Genomic DNA, 19,345 nt, shown 5'->3' on the forward strand with positions numbered 1-19,345 from the left:
CAAGTTTTACCGTCTAGTACTTGGGTAGGAGGCTGCTAGTTGTAGTGGTAGCATGACCGAGCGGTCTAAGGTGCTGGAATAAGGCTCCAGTCTCTTCGGGGGCGTGGGTTCGAATCCCACTGCTGCCACGCAGATGTAGCTGCAAAGTTCCCTTGGTGTTGGGTTTCATGTCTTGCCAATAAATGGAAAGTCCTACATGGCATGGAGATTAAATTCTGTTGCCACACGTATGCCAAGTCCAACTTGCAGGAATCACCTCAAGAGTAAATCTTTTGATGGAGGGCTTTGAAGTCTTAACAACTTGCAGAATTTTCCCACCAGTTTTCAAGTTAATTTGTTGGTTTTCACTCATGGTGTCATCCCTGACTAGTTACTGCTTTTAACCAGAACCTGCAGCCAGTGGGGGAGTGGTTAAGGTGGTGCTGTGTTGCACTCACCATGACTGCAGAGTTACAAAAGTGTCCTTGATTTCACTACAGTGGTGTGCAAGCACCTCACTCCCATATGGTCTAGCGGTTAGGATTCCTGGTTTTCACCCAGGTGGCCCGGGTTCAACTCCCGGTATGGGAACATGTCTTTAATGTTTCCCTAAGCCAAGGTGTACCGTGTGCTATTCCTCTACTGGCATAAATGGGGATGGTTATTGGCAGGTACCTGTTGACTTTTGACAATGTGCTAGTGAACAAAGCAATCACAAGGAGCTTCTTAGTGCAGCACTGCATACCCATTTGCAACCTCCAGTCAATACTCTCCAAGCAGGAGCAGAATAGAGACTTTTCCCTCTTCCCCTTAGGATTGCCATGAAGGAAACAGGAAAACCAGCCAAAACCTGGCTAAGCGCATGTCACGACACAAAACAGCTAGCTGGTCAGGCCAGTTCTCAGCAGTCTGTTTAGACCTACAGTTCAGTGGCCGCTCTTCTACTGATGAGGATGTACACATTCTGGGCGGGGAGGTAGGATAGTGTGAGCGGGTAGTCAAGGAGGCCATTTATGTGAAAAGCAAATGGCCATCTTTGAACGGAGGGAGCAGGACTAAGGGTACATGTTTCACCATCTTTCAGTGCTGTGATTGCAGCCATTCCCCAACTCTCTGTGAATGGTAATCCTGTCCATTGATCAATGGTTGTGGCAATTTGCATGTGAATGATGATGAAAGTGAGCCAACAGCCCATTGTTAATCAGTGCAAACAAACTGATCACCATTGTTAATCAGTTTTGGGTATTATGCAAAGGTACTGTTTATGAAGTTGAAGAAACTCGTTCCAGTTTGTGTTACACCTTTGCAAGCTTTGCTGTTTCCCTGCTGTAACTACATGCCACTCAAGTGTGCTTCAAGTCCACCGCATTGTAAGGTGTTAGGTTGTGAGGTCTAAGGACCTGGGTTAAGGCTTTGGGCTCTTCACACGTGTGGGTTGAAATCTCATTGCTGCAATAGGATCTTACCCAGGGCAGGCAGATGCCATCCTGTCCAAAAACACTCAGTGAAGTAGGAGACCATTTCTTTCCTACAACATTAAGAGCATTGCTGAATGTTCTGGGCTTCTAGTTTGTGCTGCACCTTTTCAAGTTTTACCGTCTAGTACTTGGGTAGGAGGCTGCTAGTTGTAGTGGTAGCATGACCGAGCGGTCTAAGGTGCTGGATTAAGGCTCCAGTCTCTTCGGGGGCGTGGGTTCGAATCCCACTGCTGCCACGCAGATGTAGCTGCAAAGTTCCCTTGTTGTTGGGTTTCATGTCTTGCCAATAAATGGAAAGTCCTACATGGCATGGAGATTAAATTCTGTTGCCACACGTATGCCAAGTCCAACTTGCAGGAATCACCTCAAGAGTAAATCTTTTGATGGAGGGCTTTGAAGTCTTAACAACTTGCAGAATTTTCCCACCAGTTTTCAAGTTAATTTGTTGGTTTTCACTCATGGTGTCATCCCTGACTAGTTACTGCTTTTAACCAGAACCTGCAGCCAGTGGGGGAGTGGTTAAGGTGGTGCTGTGTTGCACTCACCATGACTGCAGAGTTACAAAAGTGTCCTTGATTTCACTACAGTGGTGTGCAAGCACCTCACTCCCATATGGTCTAGCGGTTAGGATTCCTGGTTTTCACCCAGGTGGCCCGGGTTCAACTCCCGGTATGGGAACATGTCTTTATTGTTTCCCTGAGCCAAGGTGTACTGTGTGCTAGTCCTCTACTGGCATAAATGGGGATGGTTATTGGCAGGTACCTGTTGACTTTTGACAATGTGCTAGTGAACAAAGCAATCACAAGGAGCTTCTTAGTGCAGCACTGCATACCCATTTGCAACCTCCAGTCAATACTCTCCAAGCAGGAGCAGAATACAGACTCTTCCCTGTTCCCCTTAGGATTGCCATGAAGGAAACAGGAAAACCAGCCAAAACCTGGCTAAGCGCATGTCACGACACAAAACAGCTAGCTGGTCAGGCCAGTTCTCAGCAGTCTGTTTAGACCTACAGTTCAGTGGCCGCTCTTCTACTGATGAGGATGTACACATTCTGGGCGGGGAGGTAGGATAGTGTGAGCGGGGAGTCAAGGAGGCCATTTATGTGAAAAGCAAATGGCCATCTTTGAACGGAGGGAGCAGGACTAAGGGTACATGTTTCACCATCTTTCAGTGCTGTGATTGCAGCCATTCCCCAACTCTCTGTGAATGGTAATCCTGTCCATTGATCAATGGTTGTGGCAATTTGCATGTGAATGATGATGAAAGTGAGCCAACAGCCCATTGTTAATCAGTGCAAACAAACTGATCACCATTGTTAATCAGTTTTGGGTATTATGCAAAGGTACTGTTTATGAAGTTGAAGAAACTCGTTCCAGTTTGTGTTACACCTTTGCAAGCTTTGCTGTTTCCCTGCTGTAACTACATGCCACTCAAGTGTGCTTCAAGTCCACCGCATTGTAAGGTGTTAGGTTGTGAGGTCTAAGGACCTGGGTTAAGGCTTTGGGCTCTTCACACGTGTGGGTTGAAATCTCATTGCTGCAATAGGATCTTACCCAGGGCAGGCAGATGCCATCCTGTCCAAAAACACTCAGTGAAGTAGGAGACCATTTCTTTCCTACAACATTAAGAGCATTGCTGAATGTTCTGGGCTTCTAGTTTGTGCTGCACCTTTTCAAGTTTTACCGTCTAGTACTTGGGTAGGAGGCTGCTAGTTGTAGTGGTAGCATGACCGAGCGGTCTAAGGTGCTGGATTAAGGCTCCAGTCTCTTCGGGGGCGTGGGTTCGAATCCCACTGCTGCCACGCAGATGTAGCTGCAAAGTTCCCTTGGTGTTGGGTTTCATGTCTTGCCAATAAATGGAAAGTCCTACATGGCATGGAGATTAAATTCTGTTGCCACACGTATGCCAAGTCCAACTTGCAGGAATCACCTCAAGAGTAAATCTTTTGATGGAGGGCTTTGAAGTCTTAACAACTTGCAGAATTTTCCCACCAGTTTTCAAGTTAATTTGTTGGTTTTCACTCATGGTGTCATCCCTGACTAGTTACTGCTTTTAACCAGAACCTGCAGCCAGTGGGGGAGTGGTTAAGGTGGTGCTGTGTTGCACTCACCATGACTGCAGAGTTACAAAAGTGTCCTTGATTTCACTACAGTGGTGTGCAAGCACCTCACTCCCATATGGTCTAGTGGTTAGGATTCCTGGTTTTCACCCAGGCGGCAGTCTGTTTAGACCTACAGTTCAGTGGCCGCTCTTCTACTGATGAGGATGTACACATTCTGGGCGGGGAGGTAGGATAGTGTGAGCGGGGAGTCAAGGAGGCCATTTATGTGAAAAGCAAATGGCCATCTTTGAACGGAGGGAGCAGGACTAAGGGTACATGTTTCACCATCTTTCAGTGCTGTGATTGCAGCCATTCCCCAACTCTCTGTGAATGGTAATCCTGTCCATTGATCAATGGTTGTGGCAATTTGCATGTGAATGATGATGAAAGTGAGCCAACAGCCCATTGTTAATCAGTGCAAACAAACTGATCACCATTGTTAATCAGTTTTGGGTATTATGCAAAGGTACTGTTTATGAAGTTGAAGAAACTCGTTCCAGTTTGTGTTACACCTTTGCAAGCTTTGCTGTTTCCCTGCTGTAACTACATGCCACTCAAGTGTGCTTCAAGTCCACCGCATTGTAAGGTGTTAGGTTGTGAGGTCTAAGGACCTGGGTTAAGGCTTTGGGCTCTTCACACGTGTGGGTTGAAATCTCATTGCTGCAATAGGATCTTACCCAGGGCAGGCAGATGCCATCCTGTCCAAAAACACTCAGTGAAGTAGGAGACCATTTCTTTCCTACAACATTAAGAGCATTGCTGAATGTTCTGGGCTTCTAGTTTGTGCTGCACCTTTTCAAGTTTTACCGTCTAGTACTTGGGTAGGAGGCTGCTAGTTGTAGTGGTAGCATGACCGAGCGGTCTAAGGTGCTGGATTAAGGCTCCAGTCTCTTCGGGGGCGTGGGTTCGAATCCCACTGCTGCCACGCAGATGTAGCTGCAAAGTTCCCTTGGTGTTGGGTTTCATGTCTTGCCAATAAATGGAAAGTCCTACATGGCATGCATATTAAATTCTTTTGCCACACGTATGCCAAGTCCAACTTGCAGGAATCACCTCAAGAGTAAATCTTTTGATGGAGGGCTTTGAAGTCTTAACAACTTGCAGAATTTTCCCACCAGTTTTCAAGTTAATTTGTTGGTTTTCACTCATGGTGTCATCCCTGACTAGTTACTGCTTTTAACCAGAACCTGCAGCCAGTGGGGGAGTGGTTAAGGTGGTGCTGTGTTGCACTCACCATGACTGCAGAGTTACAAAAGTGTCCTTGATTTCACTACAGTGGTGTCCAAGCACCTCACTCCCATATGGTCTAGCGGTTAGGATTCCTGGTTTTCACCCAGGTGGCCCGGGTTCAACTCCCGGTATGGGAACATGTCTTTAATGTTTCCCTAAGCCAAGGTGTACCGTGTGCTATTCCTCTACTGGGATAAATGGGGATGGTTATTGGCAGGTACCTGTTTCCTTTTGACAATGTGCTAGTGAACAAAGCAATCACAAGGAGCTTCATAGTGCACCACTGCATACCCATTTGCAACCTCCAGTCAATACTCTCCAAGCAGGAGCAGAATACAGACTCTTCCCTGTTCCCCTTAGGATTGCCATGAAGGAAACAGGAAAACCAGCCAAAACCTGGCTAAGCGCATGTCACGACACAAAACAGCTAGCTGGTCAGGCCAGTTCTCAGCAGTCTGTTTAGACCTACAGTTCAGTGGCCGCTCTTCTACTGATGAGGATGTACACATTCTGGGCGGGGAGGTAGGATAGTGTGAGCGGGGAGTCAAGGAGGCCATTTATGTGAAAAGCAAATGGCCATCTTTGAACGGAGGGAGCAGGACTAAGGGTACATGTTTCACCATCTTTCAGTGCTGTGATTGCAGCCATTCCCCAACTCTCTGTGAATGGTAATCCTGTCCATTGATCAATGGTTGTGGCAATTTGCATGTGAATGATGATGAAAGTGAGCCAACAGCCCATTGTTAATCAGTGTAAACAAACTGATCACCATTGTTAATCAGTTTTGGGTATTATGCAAAGGTACTGTTTATGAAGTTGAAGAAACTCGTTCCAGTTTGTGTTACACCTTTGCAAGCTTTGCTGTTTCCCTGCTGTAACTACATGCCACTCAAGTGTGCTTCAAGTCCACCGCATTGTAAGGTGTTAGGTTGTGAGGTCTAAGGACCTGGGTTAAGGCTTTGGGCTCTTCACACGTGTGGGTTGAAATCTCATTGCTGCAATAGGATCTTACCCAGGGCAGGCAGATGCCATCCTGTCCAAAAACACTCAGTGAAGTAGGAGACCATTTCTTTCCTACAACATTAAGAGCATTGCTGAATGTTCTGGGCTTCTAGTTTGTGCTGCACCTTTTCAAGTTTTACCGTCTAGTACTTGGGTAGGAGGCTGCTAGTTGTAGTGGTAGCATGACCGAGCGGTCTAAGGTGCTGGATTAAGGCTCCAGTCTCTTCGGGGGCGTGGGTTCGAATCCCACTGCTGCCACGCAGATGTAGCTGCAAAGTTCCCTTGGTGTTGGGTTTCATGTCTTGCCAATAAATGGAAAGTCCTACATGGCATGGAGATTAAATTCTGTTGCCACACGTATGCCAAGTCCAACTTGCAGGAATCACCTCAAGAGTAAACCTTTTGATGGAGGGCTTTGAAGCCTTAACAACTTGCAGAATTTTCCCACCAGTTTTCAAGTTAATTTGTTGGTTTTCACTCATGGTGTCATCCCTGACTAGTTACTGCTTTTAACCAGAACCTGCAGCCAGTGGGGGAGTGGTTAAGGTGGTGCTGTGTTGCACTCACCATGACTGCAGAGTTACAAAAGTGTCCTTGATTTCACTACAGTGGTGTGCAAGCACCTCACTCCCATATGGTCTAGCGGTTAGGATTCCTGGTTTTCACCCAGGTGGCCCGGGTTCAACTCCCGGTATGGGAACATGTCTTTAATGTTTCCCTAAGCCAAGGTGTACCGTGTGCTATTCCTCTACTGGGATAAATGGGGATGGTTATTGGCAGGTACCTGTTGACTTTTGACAATGTGCTAGTGAACAAAGCAATCACAAGGAGCTTCTTAGTGCAGCACTGCATACCCATTTGCAACCTCCAGTCAATACTCTCCAAGCAGGAGCAGAATACAGACTTTTCCCTCTTCCCCTTAGGATTGCCATGAAGGAAACAGGAAAACCAGCCAAAACCTGGCTAAGCGCATGTCACGACACAAAACAGCTAGCTGGTCAGGCCAGTTCTCAGCAGTCTGTTTAGACCTACAGTTCAGTGGCCGCTCTTCTACTGATGAGGATGTACACATTCTGGGCGGGGAGGTAGGATAGTGTGAGCGGGGAGTCAAGGAGGCCATTTATGTGAAAAGCAAATGGCCATCTTTGAACGGAGGGAGCAGGACTAAGGGTACATGTTTCACCATCTTTCAGTGCTGTGATTGCAGCCATTCCCCAACTCTCTGTGAATGGTAATCCTGTCCATTGATCAATGGTTGTGGCAATTTGCATGTGAATGATGATGAAAGTGAGCCAACAGCCCATTGTTAATCAGTGCAAACAAACTGATCACCATTGTTAATCAGTTTTGGGTATTATGCAAAGGTACTGTTTATGAAGTTGAAGAAACTCGTTCCAGTTTGTGTTACACCTTTGCAAGCTTTGCTGTTTCCCTGCTGTAACTACATGCCACTCAAGTGTGCTTCAAGTCCACCGCATTGTAAGGTGTTAGGTTGTGAGGTCTAAGGACCTGGGTTAAGGCTTTGGGCTCTTCACACGTGTGGGTTGAAATCTCATTGCTGCAATAGGATCTTACCCAGGGCAGGCAGATGCCATCCTGTCCAAAAACACTCAGTGAAGTAGGAGACCATTTCTTTCCTACAACATTAAGAGCATTGCTGAATGTTCTGGGCTTCTAGTTTGTGCTGCACCTTTTCAAGTTTTACCGTCTAGTACTTGGGTAGGAGGCTGCTAGTTGTAGTGGTAGCATGACCGAGCGGTCTAAGGTGCTGGATTAAGGCTCCAGTCTCTTCGGGGGCGTGGGTTCGAATCCCACTGCTGCCACGCAGATGTAGCTGCAAAGTTCCCTTGGTGTTGGGTTTCATGTCTTGCCAATAAATGGAAAGTCCTACATGGCATGGAGATTAAATTCTGTTGCCACACGTATGCCAAGTCCAACTTGCAGGAATCACCTCAAGAGTAAATCTTTTGATGGAGGGCTTTGAAGTCTTAACAACTTGCAGAATTTTCCCACCAGTTTTCAAGTTAATTTGTTGGTTTTCACTCATGGTGTCATCCCTGACTAGTTACTGCTTTTAACCAGAACCTGCAGCCAGTGGGGGAGTGGTTAAGGTGGTGCTGTGTTGCACTCACCATGACTGCAGAGTTACAAAAGTGTCCTTGATTTCACTACAGTGGTGTGCAAGCACCTCACTCCCATATGGTCTAGCGGTTAGGATTCCTGGTTTTCACCCAGGCGGCAGTCTGTTTAGACCTACAGTTCAGTGGCCGCTCTTCTACTGATGAGGATGTACACATTCTGGGCGGGGAGGTAGGATAGTGTGAGCGGGGAGTCAAGGAGGCCATTTATGTGAAAAGCAAATGGCCATCTTTGAACGGAGGGAGCAGGACTAAGGGTACATGTTTCACCATCTTTCAGTGCTGTGATTGCAGCCATTCCCCAACTCTCTGTGAATGGTAATCCTGTCCATTGATCAATGGTTGTGGCAATTTGCATGTGAATGATGATGAAAGTGAGCCAACAGCCCATTGTTAATCAGTGCAAACAAACTGATCACCATTGTTAATCAGTTTTGGGTATTATGCAAAGGTACTGTTTATGAAGTTGAAGAAACTCGTTCCAGTTTGTGTTACACCTTTGCAAGCTTTGCTGTTTCCCTGCTGTAACTACATGCCACTCAAGTGTGCTTCAAGTCCACCGCATTGTAAGGTGTTAGGTTGTGAGGTCTAAGGACCTGGGTTAAGGCTTTGGGCTCTTCACACGTGTGGGTTGAAATCTCATTGCTGCAATAGGATCTTACCCAGGGCAGGCAGATGCCATCCTGTCCAAAAACACTCAGTGAAGTAGGAGACCATTTCTTTCCTACAACATTAAGAGCATTGCTGAATGTTCTGGGCTTCTAGTTTGTGCTGCACCTTTTCAAGTTTTACCGTCTAGTACTTGGGTAGGAGGCTGCTAGTTGTAGTGGTAGCATGACCGAGCGGTCTAAGGTGCTGGAATAAGGCTCCAGTCTCTTCGGGGGCGTGGGTTCGAATCCCACTGCTGCCACGCAGATGTAGCTGCAAAGTTCCCTTGGTGTTGGGTTTCATGTCTTGCCAATAAATGGAAAGTCCTACATGGCATGGAGATTAAATTCTGTTGCCACACGTATGCCAAGTCCAACTTGCAGGAATCACCTCAAGAGTAAATCTTTTGATGGAGGGCTTTGAAGTCTTAACAACTTGCAGAATTTTCCCACCAGTTTTCAAGTTAATTTGTTGGTTTTCACTCATGGTGTCATCCCTGACTAGTTACTGCTTTTAACCAGAACCTGCAGCCAGTGGGGGAGTGGTTAAGGTGGTGCTGTGTTGCACTCACCATGACTGCAGAGTTACAAAAGTGTCCTTGATTTCACTACAGTGGTGTGCAAGCACCTCACTCCCATATGGTCTAGCGGTTAGGATTCCTGGTTTTCACCCAGGTGGCCCGGGTTCAACTCCCGGTATGGGAACATGTCTTTAATGTTTCCCTAAGCCAAGGTGTACCGTGTGCTATTCCTCTACTGGCATAAATGGGGATGGTTATTGGCAGGTACCTGTTGACTTTTGACAATGTGCTAGTGAACAAAGCAATCACAAGGAGCTTCTTAGTGCAGCACTGCATACCCATTTGCAACCTCCAGTCAATACTCTCCAAGCAGGAGCAGAATACAGACTTTTCCCTCTTCCCCTTAGGATTGCCATGAAGGAAACAGGAAAACCAGCCAAAACCTGGCTAAGCGCATGTCACGACACAAAACAGCTAGCTGGTCAGGCCAGTTCTCAGCAGTCTGTTTAGACCTACAGTTCAGTGGCCGCTCTTCTACTGATGAGGATGTACACATTCTGGGCGGGGAGGTAGGATAGTGTGAGCGGGGAGTCAAGGAGGCCATTTATGTGAAAAGCAAATGGCCATCTTTGAACGGAGGGAGCAGGACTAAGGGTACATGTTTCACCATCTTTCAGTGCTGTGATTGCAGCCATTCCCCAACTCTCTGTGAATGGTAATCCTGTCCATTGATCAATGGTTGTGGCAATTTGCATGTGAATGATGATGAAAGTGAGCCAACAGCCCATTGTTAATCAGTGCAAACAAACTGATCACCATTGTTAATCAGTTTTGGGTATTATGCAAAGGTACTGTTTATGAAGTTGAAGAAACTCGTTCCAGTTTGTGTTACACCTTTGCAAGCTTTGCTGTTTCCCTGCTGTAACTACATGCCACTCAAGTGTGCTTCAAGTCCACCGCATTGTAAGGTGTTAGGTTGTGAGGTCTAAGGACCTGGGTTAAGGCTTTGGGCTCTTCACACGTGTGGGTTGAAATCTCATTGCTGCAATAGGATCTTACCCAGGGCAGGCAGATGCCATCCTGTCCAAAAACACTCAGTGAAGTAGGAGACCATTTCTTTCCTACAACATTAAGAGCATTGCTGAATGTTCTGGGCTTCTAGTTTGTGCTGCACCTTTTCAAGTTTTACCGTCTAGTACTTGGGTAGGAGGCTGCTAGTTGTAGTGGTAGCATGACCGAGCGGTCTAAGGTGCTGGATTAAGGCTCCAGTCTCTTCGGGGGCGTGGGTTCGAATCCCACTGCTGCCACGCAGATGTAGCTGCAAAGTTCCCTTGGTGTTGGGTTTCATGTCTTGCCAATAAATGGAAAGTCCTACATGGCATGGAGATTAAATTCTGTTGCCACACGTATGCCAAGTCCAACTTGCAGGAATCACCTCAAGAGTAAATCTTTTGATGGAGGGCTTTGAAGTCTTAACAACTTGCAGAATTTTCCCACCAGTTTTCAAGTTAATTTGTTGGTTTTCACTCATGGTGTCATCCCTGACTAGTTACTGCTTTTAACCAGAACCTGCAGCCAGTGGGGGAGTGGTTAAGGTGGTGCTGTGTTGCACTCACCATGACTGCAGAGTTACAAAAGTGTCCTTGATTTCACTACAGTGGTGTGCAAGCACCTCACTCCCATATGGTCTAGCGGTTAGGATTCCTGGTTTTCACCCAGGTGGCCCGGGTTCAACTCCCGGTATGGGAACATGTCTTTAATGTTTCCCTAAGCCAAGGTGTACCGTGTGCTATTCCTCTACTGGCATAAATGGGGATGGTTATTGGCAGGTACCTGTTGACTTTTGACAATGTGCTAGTGAACAAAGCAATCACAAGGAGCTTCTTAGTGCAGCACTGCATACCCATTTGCAACCTCCAGTCAATACTCTCCAAGCAGGAGCAGAATACAGACTTTTCCCTCTTCCCCTTAGGATTGCCATGAAGGAAACAGGAAAACCAGCCAAAACCTGGCTAAGCGCATGTCACGACACAAAACAGCTAGCTGGTCAGGCCAGTTCTCAGCAGTCTGTTTAGACCTACAGTTCAGTGGCCGCTCTTCTACTGATGAGGATGTACACATTCTGGGCGGGGAGGTAGGATAGTGTGAGCGGGGAGTCAAGGAGGCCATTTATGTGAAAAGCAAATGGCCATCTTTGAACGGAGGGAGCAGGACTAAGGGTACATGTTTCACCATCTTTCAGTGCTGTGATTGCAGCCATTCCCCAACTCTCTGTGAATGGTAATCCTGTCCATTGATCAATGGTTGTGGCAATTTGCATGTGAATGATGATGAAAGTGAGCCAACAGCCCATTGTTAATCAGTGCAAACAAACTGATCACCATTGTTAATCAGTTTTGGGTATTATGCAAAGGTACTGTTTATGAAGTTGAAGAAACTCGTTCCAGTTTGTGTTACACCTTTGCAAGCTTTGCTGTTTCCCTGCTGTAACTACATGCCACTCAAGTGTGCTTCAAGTCCACCGCATTGTAAGGTGTTAGGTTGTGAGGTCTAAGGACCTGGGTTAAGGCTTTGGGCTCTTCACACGTGTGGGTTGAAATCTCATTGCTGCAATAGGATCTTACCCAGGGCAGGCAGATGCCATCCTGTCCAAAAACACTCAGTGAAGTAGGAGACCATTTCTTTCCTACAACATTAAGAGCATTGCTGAATGTTCTGGGCTTCTAGTTTGTGCTGCACCTTTTCAAGTTTTACCGTCTAGTACTTGGGTAGGAGGCTGCTAGTTGTAGTGGTAGCATGACCGAGCGGTCTAAGGTGCTGGATTAAGGCTCCAGTCTCTTTGGGGGCGTGGGTTCGAATCCCACTGCTGCCACGCAGATGTAGCTGCAAAGTTCCCTTGGTGTTGGGTTTCATGTCTTGCCAATAAATGGAAAGTCCTACATGGCATGGAGATTAAATTCTGTTGCCACACGTATGCCAAGTCCAACTTGCAGGAATCACCTCAAGAGTAAATCTTTTGATGGAGGGCTTTGAAGTCTTAACAACTTGCAGAATTTTCCCACCAGTTTTCAAGTTAATTTGTTGGTTTTCACTCATGGTGTCATCCCTGACTAGTTACTGCTTTTAACCAGAACCTGCAGCCAGTGGGGGAGTGGTTAAGGTGGTGCTGTGTTGCACTCACCATGACTGCAGAGTTACAAAAGTGTCCTTGATTTCACTACAGTGGTGTGCAAGCACCTCACTCCCATATGGTCTAGCGGTTAGGATTCCTGGTTTTCACCCAGGCGGCAGTCTGTTTAGACCTACAGTTCAGTGGCCGCTCTTCTACTGATGAGGATGTACACATTCTGGGCGGGGAGGTAGGATAGTGTGAGCGGGGAGTCAAGGAGGCCATTTATGTGAAAAGCAAATGGCCATCTTTGAACGGAGGGAGCAGGACTAAGGGTACATGTTTCACCATCTTTCAGTGCTGTGATTGCAGCCATTCCCCAACTCTCTGTGAATGGTAATCCTGTCCATTGATCAATGGTTGTGGCAATTTGCATGTGAATGATGATGAAAGTGAGCCAACAGCCCATTGTTAATCAGTGCAAACAAACTGATCACCATTGTTAATCAGTTTTGGGTATTATGCAAAGGTACTGTTTATGAAGTTGAAGAAACTCGTTCCAGTTTGTGTTACACCTTTGCAAGCTTTGCTGTTTCCCTGCTGTAACTACATGCCACTCAAGTGTGCTTCAAGTCCACCGCATTGTAAGGTGTTAGGTTGTGAGGTCTAAGGACCTGGGTTAAGGCTTTGGGCTCTTCACACGTGTGGGTTGAAATCTCATTGCTGCAATAGGATCTTACCCAGGGCAGGCAGATGCCATCCTGTCCAAAAACACTCAGTGAAGTAGGAGACCATTTCTTTCCTACAACATTAAGAGCATTGCTGAATGTTCTGGGCTTCTAGTTTGTGCTGCACCTTTTCAAGTTTTACCGTCTAGTACTTGGGTAGGAGGCTGCTAGTTGTAGTGGTAGCATGACCGAGCGGTCTAAGGTGCTGGAATAAGGCTCCAGTCTCTTCGGGGGCGTGGGTTCGAATCCCACTGCTGCCACGCAGATGTAGCTGCAAAGTTCCCTTGGTGTTGGGTTTCATGTCTTGCCAATAAATGGAAAGTCCTACATGGCATGGAGATTAAATTCTGTTGCCACACGTATGCCAAGTCCAACTTGCAGGAATCACCTCAAGAGTAAATCTTTTGATGGAGGGCTTTGAAGTCTTAACAACTTGCAGAATTTTCCCACCAGTTTTCAAGTTAATTTGTTGGTTTTCACTCATGGTGTCATCCCTGACTAGTTACTGCTTTTAACCAGAACCTGCAGCCAGTGGGGGAGTGGTTAAGGTGGTGCTGTGTTGCACTCACCATGACTGCAGAGTTACAAAAGTGTCCTTGATTTCACTACAGTGGTGTGCAAGCACCTCACTCCCATATGGTCTAGCGGTTAGGATTCCTGGTTTTCACCCAGGTGGCCCGGGTTCAACTCCCGGTATGGGAACATGTCTTTAATGTTTCCCTAAGCCAAGGTGTACCGTGTGCTATTCCTCTACTGGCATAAATGGGGATGGTTATTGGCAGGTACCTGTTGACTTTTGACAATGTGCTAGTGAACAAAGCAATCACAAGGAGCTTCTTAGTGCAGCACTGCATACCCATTTGCAACCTCCAGTCAATACTCTCCAAGCAGGAGCAGAATACAGACTTTTCCCTCTTCCCCTTAGGATTGCCATGAAGGAAACAGGAAAACCAGCCAAAACCTGGCTAAGCGCATGTCACGACACAAAACAGCTAGCTGGTCAGGCCAGTTCTCAGCAGTCTGTTTAGACCTACAGTTCAGTGGCCGCTCTTCTACTGATGAGGATGTACACATTCTGGGCGGGGAGGTAGGATAGTGTGAGCGGGGAGTCAAGGAGGCCATTTATGTGAAAAGCAAATGGCCATCTTTGAACGGAGGGAGCAGGACTAAGGGTACATGTTTCACCATCTTTCAGTGCTGTGATTGCAGCCATTCCCCAACTCTCTGTGAATGGTAATCCTGTCCATTGATCAATGGTTGTGGCAATTTGCATGTGAATGATGATGAAAGTGAGCCAACAGCCCATTGTTAATCAGTGCAAACAAACTGATCACCATTGTTAATCAGTTTTGGGTATTATGCAAAGGTACTGTTTATGAAGTTGAAGAAACTCGTTCCAGTTTGTGTTACACCTTTGCAAGCTTTGCTGTTTCCCTGCTGTAACTACATGCCACTCAAGTGTGCTTCAAGTCCACCGCATTGTAAGGTGTTAGGTTGTGAGGTCTAAGGACCTGGGTTAAGGCTTTGGGCTCTTCACACGTGTGGGTTGAAATCTCATTGCTGCAATAGGATCTTACCCAGGGCAGGCAGATGCCATCCTGTCCAAAAACACTCAGTGAAGTAGGAGACCATTTCTTTCCTACAACATTAAGAGCATTGCTGAATGTTCTGGGCTTCTAGTTTGTGCTGCACCTTTTCAAGTTTTACCGTCTAGTACTTGGGTAGGAGGCTGCTAGTTGTAGTGGTAGCATGACCGAGCGGTCTAAGGTGCTGGATTAAGGCTCCAGTCTCTTCGGGGGCGTGGGTTCGAATCCCACTGCTGCCACGCAGATGTAGCTGCAAAGTTCCCTTGGTGTTGGGTTTCATGTCTTGCCAATAAATGGAAAGTCCTACATGGCATGGAGATTAAATTCTGTTGCCACACGTATGCCAAGTCCAACTTGCAGGAATCACCTCAAGAGTAAATCTTTTGATGGAGGGCTTTGAAGTCTTAACAACTTGCAGAATTTTCCCACCAGTTTTCAAGTTAATTTGTTGGTTTTCACTCATGGTGTCATCCCTGACTAGTTACTGCTTTTAACCAGAACCTGCAGCCAGTGGGGGAGTGGTTAAGGTGGTGCTGTGTTGCACTCACCATGACTGCAGAGTTACAAAAGTGTCCTTGATTTCACTACAGTGGTGTGCAAGCACCTCACTCCCATATGGTCTAGCGGTTAGGATTCCTGGTTTTCACCCAGGTGGCCCGGGTTCAACTCCCGGTATGGGAACATGTCTTTAATGTTTCCCTAAGCCAAGGTGTACCGTGTGCTATTCCTCTACTGGGATAAATGGGGATGGTTATTGGCAGGTACCTGTTGACTTTTGACAATGTGCTAGTGAACAAAGCAATCACAAGGAGCTTCTTAGTGCAGCACTGCATACCCATTTGCAACCTCCAGTCAATACTCTCCAAGCAGGAGCAGAATACAGACTTTTCCCTCTTCCCCTTAGGATTGCCATGAAGGAAACAGGAAAACCAGCCAAAACCTGGCTAAGCGCATGTCACGACACAAAACAGCTAGCTGGTCAGGCCAGTTCTCAGCAGTCTGTTTAGACCTACAGTTCAGTGGCCGCTCTTCTACTGATGAGGATGTACACATTCTGGGCGGGGAGGTAGGATAGTGTGAGCGGGGAGTCAAGGAGGCCATTTATGTGAAAAGCAAATGGCCATCTTTGAACGGAGGGAGCAGGACTAAGGGTACATGTTTCACCATCTTTCAGTGCTGTGATTGCAGCCATTCCCCAACTCTCTGTGAATGGTAATCCTGTCCATTGATCAATGGTTGTGGCAATTTGCATGTGAATGATGATGAAAGTGAGCCAACAGCCCATTGTTAATCAGTGCAAACAAACTGATCACCATTGTTAATCAGTTTTGGGTATTATGCAAAGGTACTGTTTATGAAGTTGAAGAAACTCGTTCCAGTTTGTGTTACACCTTTGCAAGCTTTGCTGTTTCCCTGCTGTAACTACATGCCACTCAAGTGTGCTTCAAGTCCACCGCATTGTAAGGTGTTAGGTTGTGAGGTCTAAGGACCTGGGTTAAGGCTTTGGGCTCTTCACACGTGTGGGTTGAAATCTCATTGCTGCAATAGGATCTTACCCAGGGCAGGCAGATGCCATCCTGTCCAAAAACACTCAGTGAAGTAGGAGACCATTTCTTTCCTACAACATTAAGAGCATTGCTGAATGTTCTGGGCTTCTAGTTTGTGCTGCACCTTTTCAAGTTTTACCGTCTAGTACTTGGGTAGGAGGCTGCTAGTTGTAGTGGTAGCATGACCGAGCGGTCTAAGGTGCTGGATTAAGGCTCCAGTCTCTTCGGGGGCGTGGGTTCGAATCCCACTGCTGCCACGCAGATGTAGCTGCAAAGTTCCCTTGGTGTTGGGTTTCATATCTTGCCAATAAATGGAAAGTCCTACATGGCATGGAGATTAAATTCTGTTGCCACACGTATGCCAAGTCCAACTTGCAGGAATCACCTCAAGAGTAAATCTTTTGATGGAGGGCTTTGAAGTCTTAACAACTTGCAGAATTTTCCCACCAGTTTTCAAGTTAATTTGTTGGTTTTCACTCATGGTGTCATCCCTGACTAGTTACTGCTTTTAACCAGAACCTGCAGCCAGTGGGGGAGTGGTTAAGGTGGTGCTGTGTTGCACTCACCATGACTGCAGAGTTACAAAAGTGTCCTTGATTTCACTACAGTGGTGTGCAAGCACCTCACTCCCATATGGTCTAGCGGTTAGGATTCCTGGTTTTCACCCAGGCGGCAGTCTGTTTAGACCTACAGTTCAGTGGCCGCTCTTCTACTGATGAGGATGTACACATTCTGGGCGGGGAGGTAGGATAGTGTGAGCGGGGAGTCAAGGAGGCCATTTATGTGAAAAGCAAATGGCCATCTTTGAACGGAGGGAGCAGGACTAAGGGTACATGTTTCACCATCTTTCAGTGCTGTGATTGCAGCCATTCCCCAACTCTCTGTGAATGGTAATCCTGTCCATTGATCAATGGTTGTGGCAATTTGCATGTGAATGATGATGAAAGTGAGCCAACAGCCCATTGTTAATCAGTGCAAACAAACTGATCACCATTGTTAATCAGTTTTGGGTATTATGCAAAGGTACTGTTTATGAAGTTGAAGAAACTCGTTCCAGTTTGTGTTACACCTTTGCAAGCTTTGCTGTTTCCCTGCTGTAACTACATGCCACTCAAGTGTGCTTCAAGTCCACCGCATTGTAAGGTGTTAGGTTGTGAGGTCTAAGGACCTGGGTTAAGGCTTTGGGCTCTTCACACGTGTGGGTTGAAATCTCATTGCTGCAATAGGATCTTACCCAGGGCAGGCAGATGCCATCCTGTCCAAAAACACTCAGTGAAGTAGGAGACCATTTCTTTCCTACAACATTAAGAGCATTGCTGAATGTTCTGGGCTTCTAGTTTGTGCTGCACCTTTTCAAGTTTTACCGTCTAGTACTTGGGTAGGAGGCTGCTAGTTGTAGTGGTAGCATGACCGAGCGGTCTAAGGTGCTGGATTAAGGCTCCAGTCTCTTCGGAGGCGTGGGTTCGAATCCCACTGCTGCCACGCAGATGTAGCTGCAAAGTTCCCTTGGTGTTGGGTTTCATGTCTTGCCAATAAATGGAAAGTCCTACATGGCATGCAGATTAAATTCTGTTGCCACACGTATGCCAAGTCCAACTTGCAGGAATCACCTCAAGAGTAAATCTTTTGATGGAGGGCTTTGAAGTCTTAACAACTTGCAGAATTTTCCCACCAGTTTTCAAGTTAATTTGTTGGTTTTCACTCATGGTGTCATCCCTGACTAGTTACTGCTTTTAACCAGAACCTGCAGCCAGTGGGGGAGTGGTTAAGGTGGTGCTGTGTTGCACTCACCATGACTGCAGAGTTACAAAAGTGTCCTTGATTTCACTACAGTGGTGTCCAAGCACCTCACTCCCATATGGTCTAGCGGTTAGGATTCCGTGTTTTCACCCAGGTGGCCCGGGTTCAACTCCCGGTATGGGAACATGTCTTTAATGTTTCCCTAAGCCAAGGTGTACCGTGTGCTATTCCTCTACTGGGATAAATGGGGATGGTTATTGGCAGGTACCTGTTTCCTTTTGACAATGTGCTAGTGAACAAAGCAATCACAAGGAGCTTCATAGTGCACCACTGCATACCCATTTGCAACCTCCAGTCAATACTCTCCAAGCAGGAGCAGAATACAGACTCTTCCCTGTTCCCCTTAGGATTGCCATGAAGGAAACAGGAAAACCAGCCAAAACCTGGCTAAGCGCATGTCACGACACAAAACAGCTAGCTGGTCAGGCCAGTTCTCAGCAGTCTGTTTAGACCTACAGTTCAGTGGCCGCTCTTCTACTGATGAGGATGTACACATTCTGGGCGGGGAGGTAGGATAGTGTGAGCGGGGAGTCAAGGAGGCCATTTATGTGAAAAGCAAATGGCCATCTTTGAACGGAGGGAGCAGGACTAAGGGTACATGTTTCACCATCTTTCAGTGCTGTGATTGCAGCCATTCCCCAACTCTCTGTGAATGGTAATCCTGTCCATTGATCAATGGTTGTGGCAATTTGCATGTGAATGATGATGAAAGTGAGCCAACAGCCCATTGTTAATCAGTGTAAACAAACTGATCACCATTGTTAATCAGTTTTGGGTATTATGCAAAGGTACTGTTTATGAAGTTGAAGAACCTCGTTCCAGTTTGTGTTACACCTTTGCAAGCTTTGCTGTTTCCCTGCTGTAACTACATGCCACTCAAGTGTGCTTCAAGTCCACCGCATTGTAAGGTGTTAGGTTGTGAGGTCTAAGGACCTGGGTTAAGGCTTTGGGCTCTTCACACGTGTGGGTTGAAATCTCATTGCTGCAATAGGATCTTACCCAGGGCAGGCAGATGCCATCCTGTCCAAAAACACTCAGTGAAGTAGGAGACCATTTCTTTCCTACAACATTAAGAGCATTGCTGAATGTTCTGGGCTTCTAGTTTGTGCTGCACCTTTTCAAGTTTTACCGTCTAGTACTTGGGTAGGAGGCTGCTAGTTGTAGTGGTAGCATGACCGAGCGGTCTAAGGTGCTGGATTAAGGCTCCAGTCTCTTCGGGGGCGTGGGTTCGAATCCCACTGCTGCCACGCAGATGTAGCTGCAAAGTTCCCTTGGTGTTGGGTTTCATGTCTTGCCAATAAATGGAAAGTCCTACATGGCATGGAGATTAAATTCTGTTGCCACACGTATGCCAAGTCCAACTTGCAGGAATCACCTCAAGAGTAAATCTTTTGATGGAGGGCTTTGAAGTCTTAACAACTTGCAGAATTTTCCCACCAGTTTTCAAGTTAATTTGTTGGTTTTCACTCATGGTGTCAT

At 46.6% G+C, this 19,345-nt stretch overlaps 1 protein-coding gene and 22 non-coding genes across 23 annotated transcripts in view; all 23 read left to right on the top strand.

The window, feature by feature from the left end:
- The window catches only part of nhsl2 (NHS-like 2), a 235,347-nt gene that overhangs the window by 32,703 nt on the left and 183,299 nt on the right, over positions 1 to 19,345 (top strand). The gene's annotated exons all lie outside the window — the stretch shown is intronic.
- trnal-aag (transfer RNA leucine (anticodon AAG)) lies at positions 47 to 128 on the top strand. The gene has a single exon. It is a non-coding gene; the product is annotated as a tRNA-Leu (tRNA).
- trnae-uuc (transfer RNA glutamic acid (anticodon UUC)) lies at positions 499 to 570 on the top strand. Its single transcript has one exon. It is a non-coding gene; the product is annotated as a tRNA-Glu (tRNA).
- trnal-aag (transfer RNA leucine (anticodon AAG)) lies at positions 1,612 to 1,693 on the top strand. The gene has a single exon. It is a non-coding gene; the product is annotated as a tRNA-Leu (tRNA).
- trnae-uuc (transfer RNA glutamic acid (anticodon UUC)) lies at positions 2,064 to 2,135 on the top strand. Its single transcript has one exon. It is a non-coding gene; the product is annotated as a tRNA-Glu (tRNA).
- trnal-aag (transfer RNA leucine (anticodon AAG)) lies at positions 3,177 to 3,258 on the top strand. The gene has a single exon. It is a non-coding gene; the product is annotated as a tRNA-Leu (tRNA).
- trnal-aag (transfer RNA leucine (anticodon AAG)) lies at positions 4,402 to 4,483 on the top strand. The gene has a single exon. It is a non-coding gene; the product is annotated as a tRNA-Leu (tRNA).
- trnae-uuc (transfer RNA glutamic acid (anticodon UUC)) lies at positions 4,854 to 4,925 on the top strand. Its single transcript has one exon. It is a non-coding gene; the product is annotated as a tRNA-Glu (tRNA).
- Positions 5,967 to 6,048, top strand: trnal-aag (transfer RNA leucine (anticodon AAG)). The gene has a single exon. It is a non-coding gene; the product is annotated as a tRNA-Leu (tRNA).
- On the top strand, positions 6,419 to 6,490 carry trnae-uuc (transfer RNA glutamic acid (anticodon UUC)). Its single transcript has one exon. It is a non-coding gene; the product is annotated as a tRNA-Glu (tRNA).
- Positions 7,532 to 7,613, top strand: trnal-aag (transfer RNA leucine (anticodon AAG)). Its single transcript has one exon. It is a non-coding gene; the product is annotated as a tRNA-Leu (tRNA).
- trnal-aag (transfer RNA leucine (anticodon AAG)) lies at positions 8,757 to 8,838 on the top strand. Its single transcript has one exon. It is a non-coding gene; the product is annotated as a tRNA-Leu (tRNA).
- trnae-uuc (transfer RNA glutamic acid (anticodon UUC)) lies at positions 9,209 to 9,280 on the top strand. Its single transcript has one exon. It is a non-coding gene; the product is annotated as a tRNA-Glu (tRNA).
- Positions 10,322 to 10,403, top strand: trnal-aag (transfer RNA leucine (anticodon AAG)). The gene has a single exon. It is a non-coding gene; the product is annotated as a tRNA-Leu (tRNA).
- Positions 10,774 to 10,845, top strand: trnae-uuc (transfer RNA glutamic acid (anticodon UUC)). Its single transcript has one exon. It is a non-coding gene; the product is annotated as a tRNA-Glu (tRNA).
- Positions 11,887 to 11,968, top strand: trnal-aag (transfer RNA leucine (anticodon AAG)). The gene has a single exon. It is a non-coding gene; the product is annotated as a tRNA-Leu (tRNA).
- Positions 13,112 to 13,193, top strand: trnal-aag (transfer RNA leucine (anticodon AAG)). The gene has a single exon. It is a non-coding gene; the product is annotated as a tRNA-Leu (tRNA).
- Positions 13,564 to 13,635, top strand: trnae-uuc (transfer RNA glutamic acid (anticodon UUC)). The gene has a single exon. It is a non-coding gene; the product is annotated as a tRNA-Glu (tRNA).
- trnal-aag (transfer RNA leucine (anticodon AAG)) lies at positions 14,677 to 14,758 on the top strand. Its single transcript has one exon. It is a non-coding gene; the product is annotated as a tRNA-Leu (tRNA).
- Positions 15,129 to 15,200, top strand: trnae-uuc (transfer RNA glutamic acid (anticodon UUC)). The gene has a single exon. It is a non-coding gene; the product is annotated as a tRNA-Glu (tRNA).
- Positions 16,242 to 16,323, top strand: trnal-aag (transfer RNA leucine (anticodon AAG)). Its single transcript has one exon. It is a non-coding gene; the product is annotated as a tRNA-Leu (tRNA).
- Positions 17,467 to 17,548, top strand: trnal-aag (transfer RNA leucine (anticodon AAG)). The gene has a single exon. It is a non-coding gene; the product is annotated as a tRNA-Leu (tRNA).
- Positions 19,032 to 19,113, top strand: trnal-aag (transfer RNA leucine (anticodon AAG)). Its single transcript has one exon. It is a non-coding gene; the product is annotated as a tRNA-Leu (tRNA).

This window comes from Copadichromis virginalis, linkage group LG3 (genome assembly GCF_057382275.1).
Source record: "Copadichromis virginalis isolate Kocher_CV1m ecotype Utaka linkage group LG3, C_Virginalis_male_GT1.1, whole genome shotgun sequence".
Classification (NCBI taxonomy): Eukaryota; Metazoa; Chordata; class Actinopteri; order Cichliformes; family Cichlidae; genus Copadichromis; species Copadichromis virginalis.